At 35.7% G+C, this 23282-nt stretch overlaps 1 long non-coding RNA gene across 2 annotated transcripts in view; it reads right to left on the bottom strand.

Moving 5' to 3' along the window:
• LOC103101359 (uncharacterized) overlaps positions 1-23282 on the bottom strand; it is a 179255-nt gene that overhangs the window by 37103 nt on the left and 118870 nt on the right. For both annotated transcript variants that reach the window (XR_008914431.1, XR_008914430.1), the window contains one exon: positions 14416-14528. This is a non-coding gene — a long non-coding RNA (uncharacterized LOC103101359). The remainder of the gene's footprint in view (positions 1-14415; positions 14529-23282) is intronic.

Below are 23282 nucleotides of genomic sequence, written 5' to 3'. Positions count from 1 at the left end.
CTGAGTTTTAATTCAAAGCATCACTATTGTGCTGATATAAATTATATTAAAATAAATGTTGCATCTCATGCCATAAATATAGTTATCATTTTTTAAATTTATCTGTCCCTCCTAATATCTTGACCACTGAGCATCTTGAAAAAAATAAAACCAACAAAACCTCCTTCCCAGCCATGAGGACCTGTGTGTGTGTGTGTGTATGTGTTTTCATGTTCATGTTCTCAGGACCAGCCCAGATCAGAAAATCTATGTCCTAAAGGTCCTCCCAGCTATACCACTGAGTTTTTAAGGATGTTCCCCCTCCTGATGTTGTGTTAAGATTTTCCTTATGTTCTAAAGGTCATTCCGGTATAACTATTTAATGTTCTAAGGCCCTCTGATTGCTTAGCAATACAATGATTGAAAATAACAAAAGTATGTACTTTTTAAAAACTTACCTTATTTTTCCATATGTATTATTCACTTAGCAATGACAGTAATAATCATAGCAGTCTTTCCTCATCAAGGCACTACATGGAAATATTTTCTTTCTTTTTTTTCCTTTTCCTATCAGCCCTAAGTGCTTCTCTAGTGAAGTCTGTCTCTGTCTCTTTTCTACATTTCCCACTTTCACTTTTTCTACTTTATTGTAAATAAAAGCTGTTAACAGTCATTTTGACTTAGGGGCTAATATTTTATAAATACCAACCACTTTTATAACTTTCATATTGAGTCGAAACCTAAATTTAAATCTTACACTACATTTGGGGAGGGGGGAGCCAAAGTAAGTATTATACATTTATCTTTCCTCTTTGGCTGTGTGGTTCAAGACCAAGTTTTCCACTTAGACCATCACCATTTTGCTGACAAATTATATTGAAATATATGTTGTATCTTACACCATAAATATACTTCATTTCAAATTTTATCTATCCCTCCTAACACTTGGATTGCTGAGAACATCAGGAAAAAAGGACATATTGTGGTTTTAAGGTCATTGCTGGATCTCCCATTCTCTATTAAAGAGCTTTTCTGACTCTAAGATGACTTGTTCTAAGTATCCAAGCACCTCTGACATTCTCTTCACTATACCAACTCCCCAGCCTGAAATTTGATGGGCTGAGGTCACAGGATAACTTGTGTTGTAATTACATCCTCACGTGCCTACTACATTCAATATTCTTACTTTGAGGTCCCCCGTCCACTCTTGATTTGAAAGTGCTTCCAAGTTCTGACACTTGATATTTATTCTATGTGCCTGCTGAGACCTAATATTCTGGCTTGTTTGTCAACTCCTAGATCTGACACACAGATCCTGGACTGCCATTCCAGCCCTGAAATTCTCCATTCTAAGTGCTATCTCCCCCCCCACCCCCATATTCTCTTAAAAGGTACCACCAGACTGAGACAAGACCCTCTCAACTTGGATATTTTTGGTTTCTAAAAACTCTCCCTCCTTTGAGATTCTAGGCTTTTTTACCTACTTCTAAAGATCTTTCTAGCCATGACAGTTTATGTTCTATGGCCTAGAACTCCTTAGACAGGTTTGTATTTTTCTTTTCATTTATTTATTTTTTATTACGTTGCATATCATATCTGTCTTAGAATAAGAAGTACAATGGTTTAAAATCACAATGGTGTTTCTTTGAGTCCTGTTTCCTTATCTCATTTTTCTTCAATACTCCTATTCGTTAACAATAATAGTAATATCTAGAGCATTTTTGGAATTGTAGGGGGTCAGTTTTGTTTTGCTGAGTTGTATTTTTTTGAGGTAGATAAGACCTATTTTCACCTTTCAATGTTCCCTAGATTTATTTCTAGGATTAAGTTTTAAATCACAGCATCACCAATGGATTGATATAAATTTTACTGAAATAACTGCTACATTTCATATTCTAAGTATATTTTGTTCTTGTTTTTATATTCCCTTGAGCCTCTCTATACATCTGCACACTAAGTACATAAACTCAGACTCCATTCTGCCTGTGATCCTGTGAGGTCTAAGTCTCTCCTGGATTCGACCTGCTCCCTTAGCTCTGATATTCCATTCTCTCAGTGCCCTCTCAGCTCTCTCATTCTTTCCTCCACTACTACTTTCAAGGCCCATAATCTATGTACTAAGGTCCCACTGGCTGTGTTTTTGTTCTAGTTTTGTTCCTTGGCTCTGTCTATCTGCCACTTTCTTCTATGTCCCTCCTCCATCTCATATTCCAGGTTCTAAGGGCTCCAAATCCCATAGTCTAGATTCTAAATTTCCTTCAAGTCCAGATAAATAATATATTATATACGCTCTCTGGTCTGATATTCTGCTTTTCATTTGTGACATTAAAATCCAGACTGCCTTCTTTTTGCTGAAATTCCCAATCTTCTCTGTCCCACCCCTATCATTCCCTCTTGAAAGGTCCTTTCCAAGCCTGGCATTCTATGTTCAAAGCACCCTCACAGCCCTGCTGTTTTTTGTTCTCTGGTCCCACTCTGCTCTAAAATTCTAGGATTTTCATCTTTTTTAATTGTTATCATCTTACACTGCAAATGAGTCTAAGCAACATGGCACCAATGCCATCCCTCCTAACATACTTCACAATTTAGTCATCAGAAAATACTCCCAATTGATTACCAGCAGCAGTCTCACTCACTCAAGAAATTGCAAGGATTACATTTCTGACTCCTCATTTTTCACATTTTGTACTTCTGTACTCCCAATTCTAATAGTCTGTATTCTCTGCTCTCTTCTCCCATCTCAAGTGTTCTCCCTTGCATGCCATCTCTCAAACAGGACCCTCACAGCTCTTACATTTTCTCATCCAAGGGCCAAGCCTCCAAGGATATTCCATTGTGTTGTCTATTTTTCTCTTATTGAACTACACATGAATCTTAGTAAAAGAATCGCAGCATAGTCCCTCTTTTAAATGGACCATACTTAATACCTTAGAGTTATCAATAAATCCTCTAAATCCATTCCCAATAACAGGAATATTCAAAGCAGTCTTACTTAATCAGGCTACTACAAGAAATCATTTCTCTTGGGGGATTGTTTTGATTTCTCAGAGCCATATAAGGCTCTGGATTCTAAACTTACACCTTTTCCTCTGGGATTCAGAAGTGGAGTTCAATTCAGCCAGTCACCTCTCTCAAAATCTAAATTATATGAAAATCAAGTTTCTATTTCAAACCACAAATATCTTTTGTTACTTAGTTTTCAATCAGACTCTCCATGCCTTGGACCCTGGAATGCATGAAAAAAACCCATCTTCTCAATTATGAGGCTCCAAGTTCTATGGCATCTCCCAGGTCTGAGGATCTCTGTTCTATGTTACCCTCTCACCTCTGACATTCTGGGTATTTTTGAAAGGTGCCTCCTAGGTCAGAAATTCTGTGTTCTATGATGACTCCCAGGCCTGCTCTGACAATTTGTGTTCTCAAGCTGTCACCATCTTCTACTCTCTGTTCTCTAAGGTGCCTCTTACTTCCCACATTCCAGGGTTCAGGAACCATCCATCTTACTTCTTCATTCTAATTTTTCCTTCAAGGTCAAACATTCTATGTACTCTGGCTTCAATGTTCACCCACAGCTCTGCTCAGCCAGCTCTAGTACTCTAGATTCTAAACTCTCTTCATCCTCTAATATTCTTCCTTCAAAAAAATCACAGGGGGCAGCTGGGTAACTCAGTGGATTGAGAGGCAGGACTAGAGATGGGAGGTCCTGGGTTCAAATGTGACCTCAGACACTTCCTAGCTGTGTGACCCTGGGCAAGTCACTTAACCCCCATTGCCTAGCCCTTACTGCTCTTCTGCCTTGGAACAGTATTAATTCTAAGGTGAAAAGTAAGGGGTTAAAAAATCACAAACAAACCCTTTCAGAAAACTCTGACATTCTTTGGTCTACAGCAGAGGTGTCAGACATGAGTCATGAGGCCCATAATAGCTGAAGTATAGTTGAATCAGATTAAGGCGTAAATTTAGAAAATTGAAAGTATTTTAAAATGATAAAAACACAGATCTCATTATATATATATATATATACATACATATGTGTGTGTATATATTTTCATGTATTTCAAAACTAAGTCAATATGCACTTTGCAGGGCTCCTTATGTACAGTTGTGTGGCTCCCATTTCTATTTGAGTTTGACCACTCTGCTCTAAAATTTTATATTTTTCTTTTCATTTCTGTGTTTATTTTTATCTTAATGAACTTTATTTGTCTCATCAAGACATTGATTTAGAAGTGGAAAATACTTGACACATGATGGTACTCAATAAATACTTCCCATACTCTACTACTGACAGTATTGTCCCTTCAAGGAAGTACAGGGAATCAATTTTTGCCCATTTTTTCCCATCTAATTTTTGAGACAGATAAGACCCTATATTTTCACCTTCTCACTTTCCTGATACAGTTGTGGAGAACTGGGTTGTAATTCACAGCATCATCACTATATTGACCTAAATTCTACTGAAATAACTGCTATAATTCTCACTGTAAATAAACTATGTTCCTGTTTTTAATTGTCTATGTTCCTCATGTATTGTCCACTGAGTACGTAAAAAACAAACTCCCTCTCAACTGTGATTCTTTGAATCCTAAGGCCCATGATAACTTCAAAAATCAATGTTCCTCCAAGCTCAGATATCATATGTACTACATACCATCCTAGGTCTTGTATTCTGCCTTCAATATTCACTACCAGACTGCTTTCCTTGTCCTGAAAATCTTGATTCTATCTTCTTGCCTACCTCTGATATTTCCCTTTGAAACAGACCCTAAAATTCTAGGCCTTTTAAAAAATCAACTTTATTTTAGTGTACTGGAAAAGTCTCTGAGCAATACAATGATTTAAAAGGACTAATGGTGTCTCTTTTAAATGCATTGCTCTTGAAAAGTTATTGCACTTCTGGGGCAATACTGTGTATCAGATCCAAGGCAGAAGAGTGGTAAGGACTAGGCAATGGGGGTTCCATTACTTGCCCAGTGTCACACTGCTAGGAAGTGTCTGAGGCCAAACTGGAACCCAGGACCTCCTGTCTCTAGGCCTAGCTCTCAATTCACTGAGCCACCAAGCTGCTCACTATTTTAAAAAATATTATATAGTTCTCCCAGTTCATGTCTAATATTCAGTAACCTAAGCTCTTTTCTACCTAGAACATTCTCCCTTGAAGGGCACCTCCCAACTAACACTGTGCTAAATTACATGAAAATAAATCTAGCATTTGAATCCATAATTATACTCTGTTATTAGAGTTTAGATTTACCTCTCTCTCTCTTCATGCCTTTGTGTTCTGTGAATATAAAACATCATATTCTTAAGAATTCCATTGAGAATTCTGTCCTTCTAGCTAGAACAATAGTAGTCTAAATTCTCCTTCTACTTGGAAAAGTCTCCCTTCAATGGCATCTTCCAAGCAAGCTCTATGTGCTAAAGATCTTCATAGCTCTGACAACACAGGTTCCAAGGGTGAACCTTCCTATGATATTCTATCCCTTTATATTAGATTATTTTTCTCTTATTGCACTGTTCATGGGTCTTAGTTATAAAAATGACAGCACAAACAGTCCTCCTTTGAAATGCTTTGGACTTAAAAATGTATGGTAGAGAGTAAATATTTTCTATCCATTCCCCAAAATAGGAACCGCAATAGCTACAAAGAATTGCATGTTTAATCAGGGACTGTTTTTATTTTGTGGAACCATATACAACATCAGGTTATAAACTAAAACCTTTAGTTCTATGGTCTGGGACTTGATCTTTAATTCACAATTACCACTATCCTAATATAAATTATATAGAAATAAATATTTTTCAAGTGACAAAGATCTTTTGGTAGTAGGGTTTCAAAAACCCTGTATTTCTCTATGCCTTGGTGCCTTAAAACATCAAAAGAAAAAACAAGGATGCCATTGAGTTATAAGTCTCCTTACTAGCTCTGAAAATCTAGGTTTTATCATACCTCCTAGCTCTGTTCTTATAGAACCTACTCACATCAGAAATTCCATATTCTATGTGCTCTCTTGCTCTGATCTAGGTTGCCTTCCCAGCTCTCACTTTCTCTTCTCCATAGCTATTCTCAGGTCCCATACTCTTAAGTAAGGTCCCACTGACTCAAATTATTTTTGTTCTATGGCACTGTCCAGCTACCACTTTCTGTGTTTTAAAGTCTCTCCTATCTTTCATGTTCTAGGTTGTAGAACTCATTGGGCAGTCCCGATTCAAAATTTCTTCCATGTTCTTGGAGTTTAAGTGAACCTTTCTCCCTATATTCTTTGAATCCATGAAAACAGAGAAAAAAATCCATATTCTGCAGGATGACAATGAAAGTTCTATGGGCTGTATTGGCTCTGAAAATCTAAATTCTATCATTCTTCTAACTTCTCTAATTTCAGATTCCTCCTAGAGCAAACATTCATCATTCTACATACTCTATTTAAAATGCATTGTACTTTGAAAGTTATTATGAGCAATTAATGTTCTGCTCATTAACAATAAGTCTTAAGTAATCAAGGTTCTTTAAGGAATCAAATTGATGATCATTTTTCTTTGGTTCTTCTATTATTTTATTGGGCAATTTTGCCCTCCCAGCTCTAATAGTCTGTCCTGAAAGGTCTCTTCTCCCTTGGAATATTCTATTATGAATGGCACCACCCAGTCAAGACTTTCTATGTGCTGAGGACTGTCAGACCTCCAATATACTATCTTTTAAGAGCACACACTCCTATGAGATTCTATCCATTTCATGGGTTATTTTTCTCTTATTGCACTGCCCATATGTTAAGTTACAGTAGTGAGTAAATACTCTCAGTTGATTCCCAATAACAGGAATATCAAAAGCAGTATTATTATTCAGGGCATTAAAAGGAAATCCTGGGCCTGTCAAGGGATCCTATTTAATTCTTCGAACCATGTAAGAAGCATGATGGTAAGCTTATACCTTTGGCTCTGTGGTCAAATAATCACCATTCTCATGATGTAAATTATATTTTGAGCCTAAAATATCATTTGTTAGTACAGTTTCTATTAACCTATTGCTCTTGATGAGAGCATTAAAAAAAATCTTCTCAAGGATGCCATTGAGTTTTAAGGGCCCTTCTAGCTCTGAAAGTCTAAGTTCTAATGGACCTCCTAATCCCATCATTTCAGAATAGTTCCAAACCAGAAATTCATCATTCTATGTTCTGTCCTGCTATGATAATCCATTGCACTTGGGTGCCCTCTCAGCTCTCACATTCACTTCTTTTTGGCTACTCTCAGGCTCCATAGTGTATGCAGTGAGGTTCTGCTGGCTCAGTTTTTTTCCCTACCGCTCTGTCCATCTATCACTTTCTGTCTTCTAAATGCCCTCCTCCCTCTGTTATTCTAGTTTCTAGGGCTCATCCAGATCTGGCGGTCTAGATTCTAAACTTTTCCAAGTTCTTCCTAGAGTTTAAATTAATCTTTCTCTCTCTGTTCCTTGGCCCCCTGAGGACATAACTTCATCTTTTGTAGATCTACTTCTGAAAACCTAAAGTTCATTGCCCCTCTTCTCTAATTTCAGGCCCTTCTTAGATCAAAACTTCACCATTCTCCATGTTTCCTTTTAAGTACACTGTTCTTCAAAAGTTACTGTAGGCAATAAATAGTCCCTAATCATTACCAATAGCAGTAATGAGTAATTAAAGATCTCGAGGGAATGAAATGCAATTCTGTCCTTCTAGCCCAATATTCCATTCTCTCAGCTCTCTTTTCTCTGAAAAACTCTCCCATGAATGGCATGTCTGAACCAAGCCTTTCTATTTGCTAAGGATCCTCACTCCTTTGTCATTTAATGTTTTAAAAGAGAACCATCCTATGATAGAAATCTGATTATTAGTTTTTAATTAATTAATTTTATTTATCAATTATTAGTTTTTAAAGAATTGTTCTCTTACTGCACTGCTGATGGGTCTTAGTTATAATGTAACAGCACAAATGGTCTCTCCTTGAAATGCCTTTGGACTTATAATCTTACGGTACTGAGTACACACTCTGATTCCCAATACTAAGAATATCAATAGCAGTCTTACCATAACAGGGTACTACAAGGAATCACTTGTCTCATTTTGGGGATTGTATTTATTTCTGGGAGCCTTCTAAGGTGCTCGATGGTAAATTTATACATTTGACTCTGGGCTAGAACCTGAGTTTTAAGTTGGAAAATCACCATTATTGTGATATAAATTATGAGGAAATAAATGTATCATTTTAAGTCAGAAATATCATTTATTACTAGGGTTTCAAATATCCTTTCTCTCTGCATGCCTTGGCACCCCCAAAACATCAAAAAACCTCATATTCTCAAGGATGCCATTGAGATTTCTATAGCTCTTGCTGGCTCTGAAAATGTAATTTTAGACTCCTCCTACTTCATACAGTTAGCATTGCATCTACATCCTTTTTAATGCAATGTACTTAAATCATTATCATGGGCAACTATTACTCTCCAGTCATTACCATTAGCAGTCCAAAGTAATCAAGGATCTGCAAGAAAGCAAATTGGTGGCCAATGTTTTTTCTTTCAATTTTGACATGGTGTGCTGTTCTGCCATCCCAACTCTAATCATGTGAAGTCTGATCTCTCTTCTACCTGGAATATTTGGCCTTGAGTTGGACCTCCTCTCAGTGTCAAGCCTTTTTTTGTCCTAAGGAGCCTTAAAACTCTGACATTTTATGTTCTAAGGGTGAACTGTCCTATGATATTTTATTCATTATTGGTTTATTTTTCTCTTGTTGCACTGTCCATGGGTCTTTAGCCATAAAGTTAGAGCACAAATTGTCTTTCTTTGAGATGCCTTATCATTAAAGTGTTATGGTGAAGATAAAATACTTTTGATCCATTCCTAGTCATAGGAATATCAATACAACTCCAACCAGATAGGGGCACTTTAAGGAACCACTTGTCATGTTGGAGATTATTTTTATTTTTTAGAAACATCTAAGGCTCTTGATGATGAACTTGTATGTTTGACTGCATGGTCTCATGCCTGTGACTTAATTTTAAAATTATCAATCTCCTGATATATATTGGGTGTAAATAATAGTATTTCAAGGCCAAAATATAATTTGTAACATTACAACTAACCCATTTCTCCATGCCATTTTGACTTGAGAACATATAATAACCCATGTTTTAAATGATGCTATTCAGAATTCTAAGTCTTCCAATTCTTAAAATCTAGGTTCTAATCCTACCTCCTAATTCTCTCCTTTCTGAACAGTTCCAAACCTATTCAAACACATGCTACATGTTCTCCTACTCCAATATCCCTTGTTTTAGGTGCCCTTCCACCTCTAACATTCTTTTCTCTATGGCTACTCCAAGGACACATACTCTACATACTAAGGTCACATTGGCTTGGAGCATTTTTGTTCTTTTACTATTTTATGTCTTTGAACCTCCTTCCTACTCTCATATTCCAGGCTCATCCAGATCCTCCAGTCTAAATTTCATTCAATGCACTCCTTTGTAAATATTCCTTCACTATTACCATTTCAGTCTTAAGTAATCAAGCAAATAAAAAGGATAAAATTGATGACCATTTTGGAGGAGGGGGGGTTTATATTTTTTATATCATGCAGTTCTCCCCTCCCCACCCCAATATTCTATTCTAAGCTCTCTGGTACCCAGAGAATTCCCCCTTGAAAGACACAACCTAGTCAAGGTTTTCTACATATTAAGGACCCTCATTCATTGACACTATATATTCTAAAGGCAGATCCTCCCATGACTGCACCCTGAAAATCTAAGTTCTCTCCCTCTTCTTAGCTCTCTAATTTCACAGCTCTCTCAGATCAAGCATTCAGCATTCATTCCAAGTGCTCCCTTTTAAATGCACTGTGACCTCAAAAGTTACTGTGGGCAGTAAAGACTTCCTAGTCATGACCAATACAGTATTTAGTAATCAAGAACTAGTAAGAATCAAATTGATCTTTTTTGTTTTTTTTTCTTCCAGTTCTAATCATCTATATGCTAAGCTCTCTTATATTTGGAAAATTTTCCAGTGAGTGGCATCTTCCAACCAATTCCTTCAACGTGCTAAGGAATCTCATAGTTCCAACACATTAAGGTGGGCTCATTCGTCCATAGTCTTAATGGTAAAATGACAGTAGAAATGGTTATTCTTTGAAATGGCTTATACTTAAAACCCCATAATAGTGAAAAAATACTATAGATATATTCTGAATAGTAGGAGTATCAGTAGAAGTCTAACTGATCAGTAAGACAAAGAATCAGTTTTCTCAAGGGTTGTTTTTATTTCTCAGAGCCATATAAGGTACTTGATTAACTGTGTGATTGGGGGAACCAAGTTCTAATTCAGACAAGCACTACTCTACTCTACTGCTATAAATTATATGGGAATCAAGGTACCATCTCTCTCCATACCTTGGCACCCTGAGGACATTTTTTAAAATCCATCTTCTAAAAGATACCATTGAGAGTTCTAAAGGCAACTTCCAGATTAGAAAATACAGAACAAAAGTTATAGTACCTCATAGCTCTGTTGTGTTTTTAGAACCCTCACTGCAGAAATTTCATATTTCTGATCCCACTGGCCTTGTTCTGTGGCTCTCTATGTCACTTTCTACCTTCTCAAGACTCTCCTACCTCTCATTCCAGATTCTAGAGCTCATCACAATCAGAGAGTCTGAAGTCTAAATTTCTTTCACAGTCTTACTGGAGTTTAAATAAGCCATTCCCTCTCTATTCTTTGGCCCACTAAAAACATAAAAACATTCTTGTCTTCTCAAAGACAACACTGGGCTGTACTGGCTCTGAAAATCTAAATTCTATCACTGCTCTTTAATTTCTGACTGCTCCAAGGCTACTCCATATGTTGCCTTCTTAATGTGCTGTACTTCGAAAGTGGTTGTGAGTAATCAGTGACCCCAGTTATTATCAATAGCAGTCTGAAGTAATCAAAGATCTGCAAGGAATCAAACTAATAACCATTTTTTGGTTTGCTTTTTTTTAATCTGATGTAGTTCTTCCCATCAAGCATTAATACTGTACGTTCTAAACTCTCTTCTACCAGAAATATTCTCCCTTCCAGTCAAGCCTTTCTATGTTCTAAGGACTCTCAGAGCTCTCACATTAATGTGTGTGTGTGTGTGTGTGTGTGTGTGTGTGTGTGTGTGTGTGTGTGTATTTTCTAAGGGCAAAACCTCCATCTTTTTTCCACTTATACAAAACTTCCTATGATTTTTTATTCATGTATTTGTTTCATCAAACTCTTATTGCCCTGCCCATGAAACTTGGCTGTAAAATGACAGCACAAATAGCCTCTCTTTGAAATGCCTTGTACTTAATACCTCATGGAAATGAGTAAATACTCTCAATTCATTCCCAATTGCAGGAATATCAATCGCAGTTTTAACTGATCCGGGCATGACTTGTCTTGTCAAGGAATTGTTTTTAACTCTTGGAACTGTGTAAGGCACTAGATTATAAACTTTGTACATTTGTCTCAACAGTCTATAACCTGAGTTTTATTTCGGGCAATTACTCTCATGATATAAATTATGTGGAAATAAAGGTAGCATTTCAAGCTACAAGTATTCTTTTCTATTAGAGTTTAAATGAGCTATGCCCTACTGCTCTAAGAACATAGAAGAACCCATGTTTTCAAGAATGCTATTGAGGCCTCCTGTAGCTCTGAAAATCTAGGTTCTATTGTACCTCCTAGCTCTGTTCTTTCTGAACAGTTCTAAGTCATAAATTCCACATTCTATGTGTTCTCCTATTCCAACATCCCTTGCTCTAAGTGCTCTCCCAACTCTAACATTCTCTTCTCTATGGCTGCCATCAGGACACATACTCTCAATACTTAGGTCACATTGGCCCAGCCAATTTTTGTTCTATGTCTATGTCCTTTTCCTATTTTCTGTCTTTGAAACTCCTTCCTACCTCATAGTTCAGGTTCTAAGGCTCATCCCAATCCCCTAATCTATTTTCTAAATTTCAAAGGCCCTTTTCTTCAAAGGTTATTATAGGCAATAAATACTCCTTAGCCATTCCCAATGTCTTCAGTAATCAAGGAAATGAAAGCAATTAAACTGATAACCACTAGGGAGAGGAAGGACTTTTTATGTCATGCAGGTCACTTCCTCAGCTCTAACCCTCTTTACTTTCTGGTACCCTTGACTGGTACAACTTAGGCAAGCTTCTTTTCTACATGCGAAGGACCCTCATCCTCTGACACTATATGCTCTAAAGGTAGATTCTTCCATGAGTGTCTATCCATGTACTGGTTTCTTTCTTTTTCTCTTACTACACTGCCCATGGGTGTTTGTCATAAAGTGACAGCACAAGTGGTCTCTCTTTGTACTTAAAACCTTATGCTAATGAGTTAATACTCTAGGATCCATTCTGAATAAGAGGAATACCACTAGAAGTCCAACCTGATCAGGGTTGGACTTGATTAGGACAAGAAATAAGCTGATGTATATAAAGCTCTTGATGACAAACATATTTTTGAAGTGTGTTCTGGCACCTGAGCTTTAATTCAGACAATCACAACTCTCCTGATAAATATAGGTGATATGGAAATAATGGTAGTATTTAAAGGCACACATATCATTTTTGGGTTAGGATTTCAAATAACTTTTCTCTCCATGCCTTCTTAACTTGAGAACAGAAAATAATTCACATTCTCAAAGATGCCAATTAAAGCATCTTCCAGCTCTAAAAAGCTAGATTCTTTTTCGCCTCTTAGCTGTATTCTTTTAGAACAGTGCCAAGCTAGAAATCTGATACTCTATAGGTTCTCTCCTACTTTGATATACTTTGCTCTAGGTGCCTTGTCAGCTCTCACATTCTCTTCTATATTGTTACTCTACAGTGCCCTGATGAGGTTCCATTGGTGAAGACTATTTTTAACCTTTGCATCTGTCTTTCTCCCTCTTTCTGAGCAATTCTCTTCTATTCCAGATTCTATAAGTTATTTAGGTTTTACAGCTTCAATTACAAATTTCTTCCATGATCTTAATGGAGTTTCAATTAGTCTGTCTTTCTCTATTCCTTGCCCCACTGAAACCATTAAAAAAATTCCATCAAGGATGACATTGAGACTTCTTTGGCTTATGCTGATTCTCAAAATCTAAGTTCTAGTGCTCCAAGACTCCTCTTATATCAGACCTTCAGAATTATATGTGCTCACTTCTAAATGTGCTGTTCTTCAAAAATTATCATGGTCAATATATACTTCCTAGTAATTACCAATAGCAGTACTGAGTAATTAAGGATCTACATGGGAAAAAAATCAACGACTTTCATTTTGTGATGTTCTTTTTGTTTTTTATTTGGTGCAGTCATACCCTCCCAGATCAAATAGTCTGTACTCTAAACTCTCTTATACCTGGAATATTTTCCTTTGAATATCATCTTCTAATCAAGATGTAATAGGTGCTAGGGGCCCTCATATCTCTGTCATCATGTGCTTGAAAAGTCACCTTCCTATGATATTCTATAGATTTATTTTGTTTGTATTGTACTGTACACATGTCTTAGCTGTAAAGGGACAGCACAAATGGTTGCTCTTTGAAATGCCTTTATACTAGTATATATTATGGTAGTGAGTAAATCTTCCCTATTTATTCCCCAAAACAGGAATATCAATAGAAGTCCAACATGATTATGGAATTGCAAAGAATCACTTTTCTTGTCAAGTGGTTGTGTTTCCTTCTTGAAGACATACAAGGCCTTCAATGATAAACTTAACTGTTTGGCTGTGGGGTCTGGTATCTGAGTTTTAATTTTGACAATCACTATTCTTCTAATACAAATTATATTAAAATCAAGGTAGTATTTCCCTTTTTTTACACATCTCTCTGTGATTTGATGTCCTGAAATCATAAAAACATCCTCATGTTGTCAAGGATGCCACTGAGTTCTAAGGCCCTCTTCAGCTCTAAAAATCTAGGTCCTTTCTGACCTCCTAGTTTTGTCCTTTCAGAACAGTTCCTAAACAGAAAATCAATATCTAGGAGCTCCCCTGCTTTACTATTCCTTTTTCTAGGTGCCTCCCTAGCTCTCACATTTTCTTCTCTATAACTCTCAGGTCTTTTAGTCTCCCACTCCTAATCCCACTGCCTCAAACTATTTTGATTCTGTGGCTCTGTCCTTCTTTGACTTTCTTTTGGTGAAATTCCTTCCTACCTCTCCTATTCTATGTTGTAGGACACATATAGATCTTTTGGTTCAGATTTTAAACTTCATCTAAGTTCTCTCTAGAGTTTCAATTAATCAATCTCTCTCTCTCTCTCTCTCTCTCTCTCTCTCTCTCTCTCTCTCTCTCTCTCTCTCTCTGTCTCTCTCTCTCTCTCTCTCTCCCCCCTCCTATCTGAGAACATCTTATACCAAGGATGATATTGACATTTTATGGCTCATATTAGCTCTGAACAATTAGATTCTATTGTACCTCTTACCTCTGTAAATTTAGATCATTTTGATATCAGACATTCAGCATTCTTGGTGCTCCCTTTTAAATGCAGTTTCAAAAGTTGTTGTGGGTGACATACACTCCCTAGTAACCAAGGATCTGCAATAAATCAATCTGATGACCTTTTTTTAAAAAAATATTGTACAGTTCTGACTTCTCAGCTCTAATAGTCTGCATACTCAAAACTCTCTTCTACCTGGAAAATTCTTCCTTGAATCGCATGTCCCAACGAAGTCTTTCTATGTGCTAAGGACCCTCATGGCTCCAATACATTATCTTTTAAGGGTGACCTAAGATATTCTAACCATTTATTTGTTTATTAATTTGTCTCTCATTGAACTGCCCATAGCTCAGTCTTAAAGTGTCCACCCTTCTAAATGCCTTGTACTTTAAAACTTATGGTAATGAGTCAATAACTTGGATCCATTCCAAATAACAGACATTATTAGAAATTTAACCTAACTAACCTAAAAGAAAAATTCTGGACAAAGAACAAATTTTAAATCCCTAATTAAACACCAAATTGAAAATCCTGAAAATCAAAGGAGATATTAATGAAATTGAATATAAGAAAATCATTGAAAAATAAATAAAACTATGAATTGGTTTTATAAAATACATAAACCATTCGTTAATTGGATTTTTTAAAAAGAAAGAACACTTAATTACCAGAATCAAAAATGAAAATGATGAATTTATCACCAATGAAGATGAAATTAAAGCAAGGAGCTATTTTACCTAATTACATATCAATAATCTAACAATCTAAGTGAAATGGATGAATATTTGCAAAAATATAAATTGCCCAGATTAAGTGAAGAGGCAATAGAATACTTAAATAACCCTGTCTTAGAAAAAGAAATTTAACAAACCATCAATGTGCTCCCTAAGAAAAAATCCTCAGAACCAGAAGGATTCACAAGTGAACCCTACCAAACATTTAAAAAACAATCGATCCCAATATAATATAAACTATTTGGAAAAATAGGCAAATAAAGAGTCCTAAAACAAATACCTTTTAGGACACAAATATGGTGCTGATACCTAAAACTAAAGACCAATTTCCCTAATGAATATGGAGATTATAGCAATATATCACAAAGATCATACATTATGACCATGTGGTATTTATACCAACAATGTAGGGCTAGTTCAATATTAGGACAGCTATTAGTATAATTGATATAACAATAACAAAAACAAACAACAAAAATTATATTATCTCAATAGATGTAGGAAAAACTTTTGACAAAATACAATACTCATTCCTATTAAAAACAAAAGAAAGCATAGGAATAAATGGAGCTTTCCTTAAAATGACAAGTAGAATCCATCTAAAACCATCAGCAAGCATTATCTGTAATGGGGATTAGCTAGAAGCCTTCCCAGTAAGATGAGGGGTAAAGCAAGAATGCCCATCATCACCACTATTATTCAACATTTTACTAGAAATGCTAGGTATAGTAATAAGAAAAAAGAAATTGAAGTAATTAAAATAGGCAATAAAGAAACAAAACTATCACTCCTTACAAATGATATCATGGTATACTTACAGAACCCTAGAGAATAAAAAAAACTAGGGAAATAATTAACAACTTCAGTAAAGTTGCAGAATATAAAATAAATCCACACAAATCATCAATACTTCTATATATGCATATATATATATATATTACCAATAAAGTCCAGCAGCAAGAGATAGAAAGAGAAATTCCATTGAAAATAACTGTAGATGATATAAAATACTTGGGTGTCTGCCTGCTAAAACAAACCCAGGAATTATATGAACACAATTACAAAACACGTTCACACAGAAAAAGTCAAATCTAAATAAGTAGAGAAATATTAATTGCTCATGCCAAGCCAATATAATAAAAATGGCAATTCTACCTAATTTACTTATTCAGTGCCATACCAATCAAACTACTATGAAATCATTTTACAGAGCTATGAAAAATAATAACAAAATTCACCTAGAAGAACAAAAGGTCAAGAAAATCAAAAGAATCAATGGGAAAAAATGTGAAAGACTGTGGTCTGGCAATACCAGATCTCAAACTATTACAAAGCAGTAATCATAAGAACAATCTAGTACTGGCTAAGAAATAGAGTGGTAGATTAGTGGAATAGATCAGATAAACAATACATGGTAGTAAGTGACCATAGTAATCTAATGTTTGGTAGACCCAAAATTTGAAGCTTTAGGACAAGAAGTCACTATTTGACAATAACCGCAGGGAAAACTATAAAGTAGTTTGGTAGAAACTAGGTATAAAGCAACATATCTCACATCAGAAACCAAGATAAGGTCAAAATGAGCACATATTTTAGATATAAAGGATAATATACACAAATTAAAGAAGTATGAAAAATGTTACCTGTCAGAGCTGTGGATAAGGGAAGAATTTATAACTAAAGAAGAGATAGAGAGCATTATGAAATGGAAAATGGATAATTTTGATTAAATTAAATTGAAAAACTTTTGTACAAACAAAACCAATGTAACCAAGATTGGAAGAAAAGCAGGAAAATGGGGAAAACTTTTATAGCAAATATCTCTGATTATTTATTCTTATTTCTCAAACATATTGAGAACTGATTCAAATAAGTATACAAGTCATTCCCCAATTGATAAATGGCCAGAGGATATGTACAGGCATTTTTCAAAAGAAGAAATCAAAATGATTATAATCATATGAAAAAATGCTCTAAATGATTATTAATTAGAGAAATGCAAACCAAAACAACTTTGAGATACCACACCTCATACTTATCAGATTGGCTAATAAGACAGAAATAAAAAATGACAATTGTTGGAGGGGATGCGGGAAAATTGGGTCACTATTGGTGGAGTTATGAGCTGATATAGCCATTCTGGAAAGCAATTTGGAACTATGTCTAAAGGCCTCTGAAATTGTGCCTACTCTTTGACTCAGCAATATAACTGCTAAGTCTGTAAACCAAAGAGATCAAAGGACAAGGAAAAGGGCACCTATATGTACAAAAATATTTATAGGAGCTCTTTTTGTGGAGGCAAAGAATTGAAAACTGAGGGGATGCCCATCAGTTAGGGAATAGATGAACATGCCGTGATATGTGATTCTGATGGAATAGTATTGTGCTATAAGAAATGACAAGCAGGATGGTTTCAGAAGATCCTGGAAGACATATATGAATGGATGCAAAGTGAAGTGAGCAGAACTAGGAGAACATTGTACACAATAACACAAATAGTGTACAATGATCAATTGTGAATGACCTTGCTATTCTGAGCCAAACAATGATCCAAGACAATTCTGAAGGACTTCTGATAAAAAATGTTATCTACCTCTAGAGAAAAAATTGATAGTTTGAATGAGTACAGATTGAAGCATTTTTTTACTTCTTTATTGTACTTTTTTTGCTGTTTCTTTTTGCAATATGGCTAACATGGAAATGTTTTGCATGACTTTACATGTATAATCTATGTAAAATTGCTTGGCTTCTCAAGGAGGCAGTAGGGAAAGGGTGGAGGGAGAGAATTTGGAAATTAAAATTTTTTAAAGTGAATGTCAAAAAAATGACATGTAACTGAGAAAAGTTAAAGGAAATTTTAAAGAAAGGAAAGAAAAAGAAATCCAACCTAATCAAGATACCATAAGGAAACACTTTTCTTGGGAAGTGGTTCTGTTTTAACTTCTTAGAGACAAATAAGTTACTTAATTATAAACTTATATCTTTAGCTGTGTGATTCGGGACTTGAGTTTTAATTCAGACAATCTCCATTCTCCTGATATAAGCTATATGAAAATAATGATAACATTCAAGGCACAAATATCTTTCATTCTTAGGGTTTCAATTAACCTGTCTTTCTTGAGGCCTTGGTGCCCTGAGAAAATACAATTGCCCAGGTTCTATTGAGAATTCTAAAGCTCCTTTCAGCTCTGAAATTTCAAGTTCTTTTGGAACTCTTAGCTCTGTTCTTTAAAAATAGTTTCAAACCAGAAATAGAGCATTCTACATGCTCTCCTGATATAATATCCCTTGTCCTCAGTGGCTCCCGTATTACCTTCACCTATCTTCCCTAAACGTTCTCTTATCTATGTCTTCCATCAGGTCCCATGAACTAAACTAAAGTCCTAATGGCTATTTTAGTTCTCTGGCATTGTCCTCCAAAGTCCTTCCTCCTTCTCATATTCCAGGTTCTAAGGCTTATCTTTAACCCACAGTCTGGATTGTAAATTTCTTCCAAGATTCCAATGGAATTTTTATTAACCTGTCTCTCTTTCCCCTTTGGACAAGTGAGAACAGCAAACCCCCACCAAAACTCATATGCTCAAAAAGTGACACTCTATGGCCCCTACTGCTTCTGAAAATGCAAGTTCTATGGCCCCTCTTACCTCTCTAATTTCATTCCCCTCATTCAACATTCTATGGGCTCCCTTTTAAATGTACTATTCTTCAAAAGTTATTCTAGGGAATAAATATTCTCTCTTCATTACCAATTGCCATCTTAAGTCATAAAGGAATTGAAAAGAAATAAAATTGATATTTTTTGTTTCTAAAAATTTTATATGGTGTCCTTATGAACTCCTGGCTCTAAAAGCATGTACACTAAGGTCAATTTTATTTGGAAGATTCTCCCATAATTAGCACCTCATAGTCATGACTTTCTAAGTTCTGAGATGACACATTATCTTCTAAGGGAACACATTTCTAAGATATTCTACTGATTTCTTAGTTTGTCTGTTCTCTTATGGCACTACTCACAGGTCTTAGTAGTAAAGTGATGGCACAAGTGGGCTCTCTTTGAAATGCTTTGTATTTGCAATCTTATGATAGTGATCAAAGAAACTCCACTTAATCAATAGAAATCTAACCTGATCAATATACTACAAGGAATCACTTGTCTTAGAGGATTTTCTTTTTTACTTCAGAGATTAAAAAGATACTTGATTATAAACTTCTGCCTTGAACACTGCCATTCAAGAGATGAGTTTTAATTTAGAAAATCGCCATTCTTTTCACATAAATTAAACCTGATCAGGACACTAAAAACAATGGATTATCTTATTGGAGGATTGGTTTTGCTTATTAAGAGACATATAAGGCTCTTGATAATAAACTTATACTTTTGGCTATGTGGTCTGGTACCTGAATTTGAATTCAGACCATCACCTGTCTCCCAATTAATAATATATGGAAATAAAGATAGCATTTCAAGCCACAAATGTCACTTCTTACTAGGATTTCAACCAAGTTATCTCTCTCCATGAATTGTTGACCTTAGAACAAGAAATAACCCTTGTTCTCAAGGATGCCATTGAGTGTCTAGCTCTGAAAATCTAGATTCTGGCAACACTTCTTAGCTCTGTTCTTTCAGAATACTTCCAAATCAGAAATTCAACATTCTATGGGCTCTCCTGCTTTGATATATCTTATTCTAGGTGCCTTCCCATGTCTCACATTCTTTTCTCTAAGACTACTCTGTCTTCTTATCAAGGCCCTACTGACTCAGATTATTTTTGTTCTGTGACTATCTTTCATTGACATTTCCTCTCACCTCTCATGTTCCAAGTTCTATGGCCCAAACACGTGCCCCAGCCAAGAATCTAAATTTCTTACATGACCTTTTTTAAAAACCCTCACCTTCTGTTTTAGAAAAAAGAGTGGTAAGGGATAAGCAATTAGGGTTAAGTGACTTGTCCAGGGTCACACAGCTAGAAAATCTACCTAGCTGCCCCTCTTCCACAATCTTAATGGAAGTTCAGCTAATATCTCTCTCTCTTTCTTGGCTCTCTGAGAACATAAAAATCCACATCTTTTCAAGGCCTGAGATTTCTAAGGCCAATGCTGGCTCCGAAAATCTAAGTTAAAATCTACCTCTTATCTCTCTAATTTCAAACCTCTCTTACAACAGATCTTCAGCATCCTAAGACACTGCACTTCAAAATGTATTATAGACAATAAGTGCTCCCTAGTCATTACTAATAACATTGAGTAATTAAGGATCTGCATGGAATGAAATTGATAACAATCATTTTGTGTTTTTGATTTTTTAAAATATGTTGTATTTCTACTCCCTCAGCTCTAATAGTCTCTACTATAAGCTCTTTACCTTGGAATAGTCTCCCTTGAATGACAGTCAAGACTTTTTTTGTGCTAAGGACCCCCATCCTTATGACATATTATTTAGGTAAAGGCAGACCCTTCCTATGATAGTCTATCCAATTATTAGTTTATTTTTCTTAAATTAAAGTTCAATAATTGACCATAGGCCTTAGTCATAAAATGACAGAAAAAATGGTCACTCTTTGAAATGCCTTGGATTTAATGCCATATGACATGGAGTCAGTATCTCCACTCATTCCAAATAACAGGGATATCCATAGCAGTTTGACCAGATCAGGTCCCTACAAGGAATAATATGTCTTGTTGGGTGATTGTTTTTATTACTTGGAGCCATGTAAGTCTTTCAGTTGATAAACATACTTTTGGCTCTGTGGTCTGGGATCTGAGTTTTAATTCAGACAATCACCACTCTCTATATATAGATTATATGGAAATATAGGTAACATTTCAAGCTACAAATATCTTTTGTTATTAGGGTTTCATTTAACCTGTCTCTCTCCATTCCCTGGTACCCAAAGAACATGAAATAGCCCATCTTTTCAAGGATTAAATGGAGAGTTCTCTGGCCCATACTGCCTTGGAAAATGTAAGTTCTATCACCCCATGTGACTTTGATAATTTCTTAACCCCTTTAATCAGACACTCAGTATTTATTCCAGGGTCTTCCTTTTAAATGAATTGTATTTCAAAGGTTATTGTGAGCAACAAACCCTTCTAATAATTACCAATAGCAGTCTTAAATAGTCAGAGATCTGCAAGAGATCAAATAGGTGGCATTTTGGGGGTGTAGCTTTTGATTTTTATATTGTGTCATTTTGTGTTACCAGTTCTAATACTCTAAGCTGTCTTCTAGTTGGAAACTTCTCCACTGAATAGTACCTCCCCAAAATACTCTTTCTATGTGACAAGGAGTCTCATAGCTTATACATTCTGTTCTAAGGGCTAACCCTCCTCTGATATTCTATCCATTTATTGGTTTGATTATTTTTCTCTTATTTTACTATCAGCATTATTTTACCATAGCTCTTAGTGGTAAAATGATAGCACAAGTGGTATCTCCATGAAATTCCTTATACTCAAAGCTTGATGGTAGTAGATCAATATTCTTGACCCTTTTTGAAAAAGAGGAATATCAACAGAAGTTAAATTTGATCAGGGCACTATATGGAATCACTTGCCCTGGTGGGGGTTGGCTTACTTCTTAGAGACATATAAGGCTTTTGCTGATAAACTCATGTTAGGTTGTATGGTTTTATGCCTGAATTTTAATTCAGACAACCACCATTCCCTCCACTATATATTATGTAGAAATGATGGTAGCATTTTAAGGCACAAAAATCTTTTCTTTACCAGGGCTTCAACTAATCTGTCCTTCTCTATGCCTTGACCTGAGAACATAAAATAATCCATATTCTCAAGTATGCCACTGGGTATTTTTTTAAACTCCTACTTTCTGTCTTAGAATCATTACTAAGTATTAGCAGTAAGGGATAGGCAATAAGACTTGCCCAGCGTCACATATCTAGGAAGTGTCTGAGGCCAGATCTGAAGCCAGGACCTCCCACCTCTATGCCTGCCTCTCAATCTACTGAGCTGTTCCTGCCATTGAGTATTCTAGGGTCCTTCCTAACTCTGAAAATCTTGGTTCTGTCTTACATCTGTTCTTTCATAACAGGTCAAAACAGGAAATTCAACCTTTTATAGGCTCTTACGCTCTGATTTCCTTTATTCTATCTGCCCTAACTGCCCTACCCCACTATCTCCAGCTTTCACATTCTTTGACCTATGTTTGCTATTAGTAAATTAAAAAAAATTAGTACTCATAGTCTATGTACTAAGGTCTCACTGAATTAAAGTATCCTATCTATCCCTCCTACCTGTCATATACCTAGGTTTTCTAGGGCTCATTCAGATCCCAAAGGCTGGATTTTAAATTTCTTCCAATATCCCATTAGAATTTCATTTAACCTGTCTCTCTCTAATCCTTGGCTAGCTGATAACTGGACCAATCCCAATGATCTCAAGGATGACAGTGAAAGTTCTATTACCAGTACTGCCTTGGAAATTCTAAATTCTATCACCATTCTTACCCCTCTAATTTCATTCCCCTCTGAGACCAGACATCCAGCATTCTCTGTGCTTCCTTTCCTTTCCTACCATCTACTTGGAATATTCTACTTTGAATGATGCCTCCCAAACTAGCCTCTCTAGGCGCTAAGGACCCTCATAGGTCTGACACTATATATCCCAAGGACAAATTCTCCTATGATGTTCATCCATTTATTAGTTTGTATATTTTTTCTTTTACTGTACTGGTCATGGGTCTTTGTTGTAAAGTGACAGCACAAATGGTTACTCTTTGAAATTCCTTGTGTTTAAAACCTTATGGTAACAAATTCTTTCCTTTCATCTTGAATAACGGAAATATCAACAGAAGACTAGAAAACTCATTTAGTTTTTCAACTAGCACTTGTCTTGGGGTATTGCTTTTATTTCTTGGAGCTATATAAAGTACTCAACTAGTAATTTACATCTTGAGTTCTGTGGTTTGGGAAGTAAGTTTTAATTAAGAAATGTATCATTTTCCTGATATAAATGATATGAAAATAAAGGTAGTACTTCAAGCTATAAACATCCTTTGTTATTAGGATTTTAATTAACCTGCCTTGATGCCACGGTGCCCTGAATAAACAAAATAACCCATTTTCTTAAAGATGATATTGAGAATTCTGAAGCCCCTTT

The sequence above is a fragment of the Monodelphis domestica genome, chromosome X (genome assembly GCF_027887165.1).
Source record: "Monodelphis domestica isolate mMonDom1 chromosome X, mMonDom1.pri, whole genome shotgun sequence".
Classification (NCBI taxonomy): Eukaryota; Metazoa; Chordata; class Mammalia; order Didelphimorphia; family Didelphidae; genus Monodelphis; species Monodelphis domestica.
Note: the sequence above shows the minus strand (reverse complement) of the source record. Positions and strands in the feature narration are given on the sequence as shown.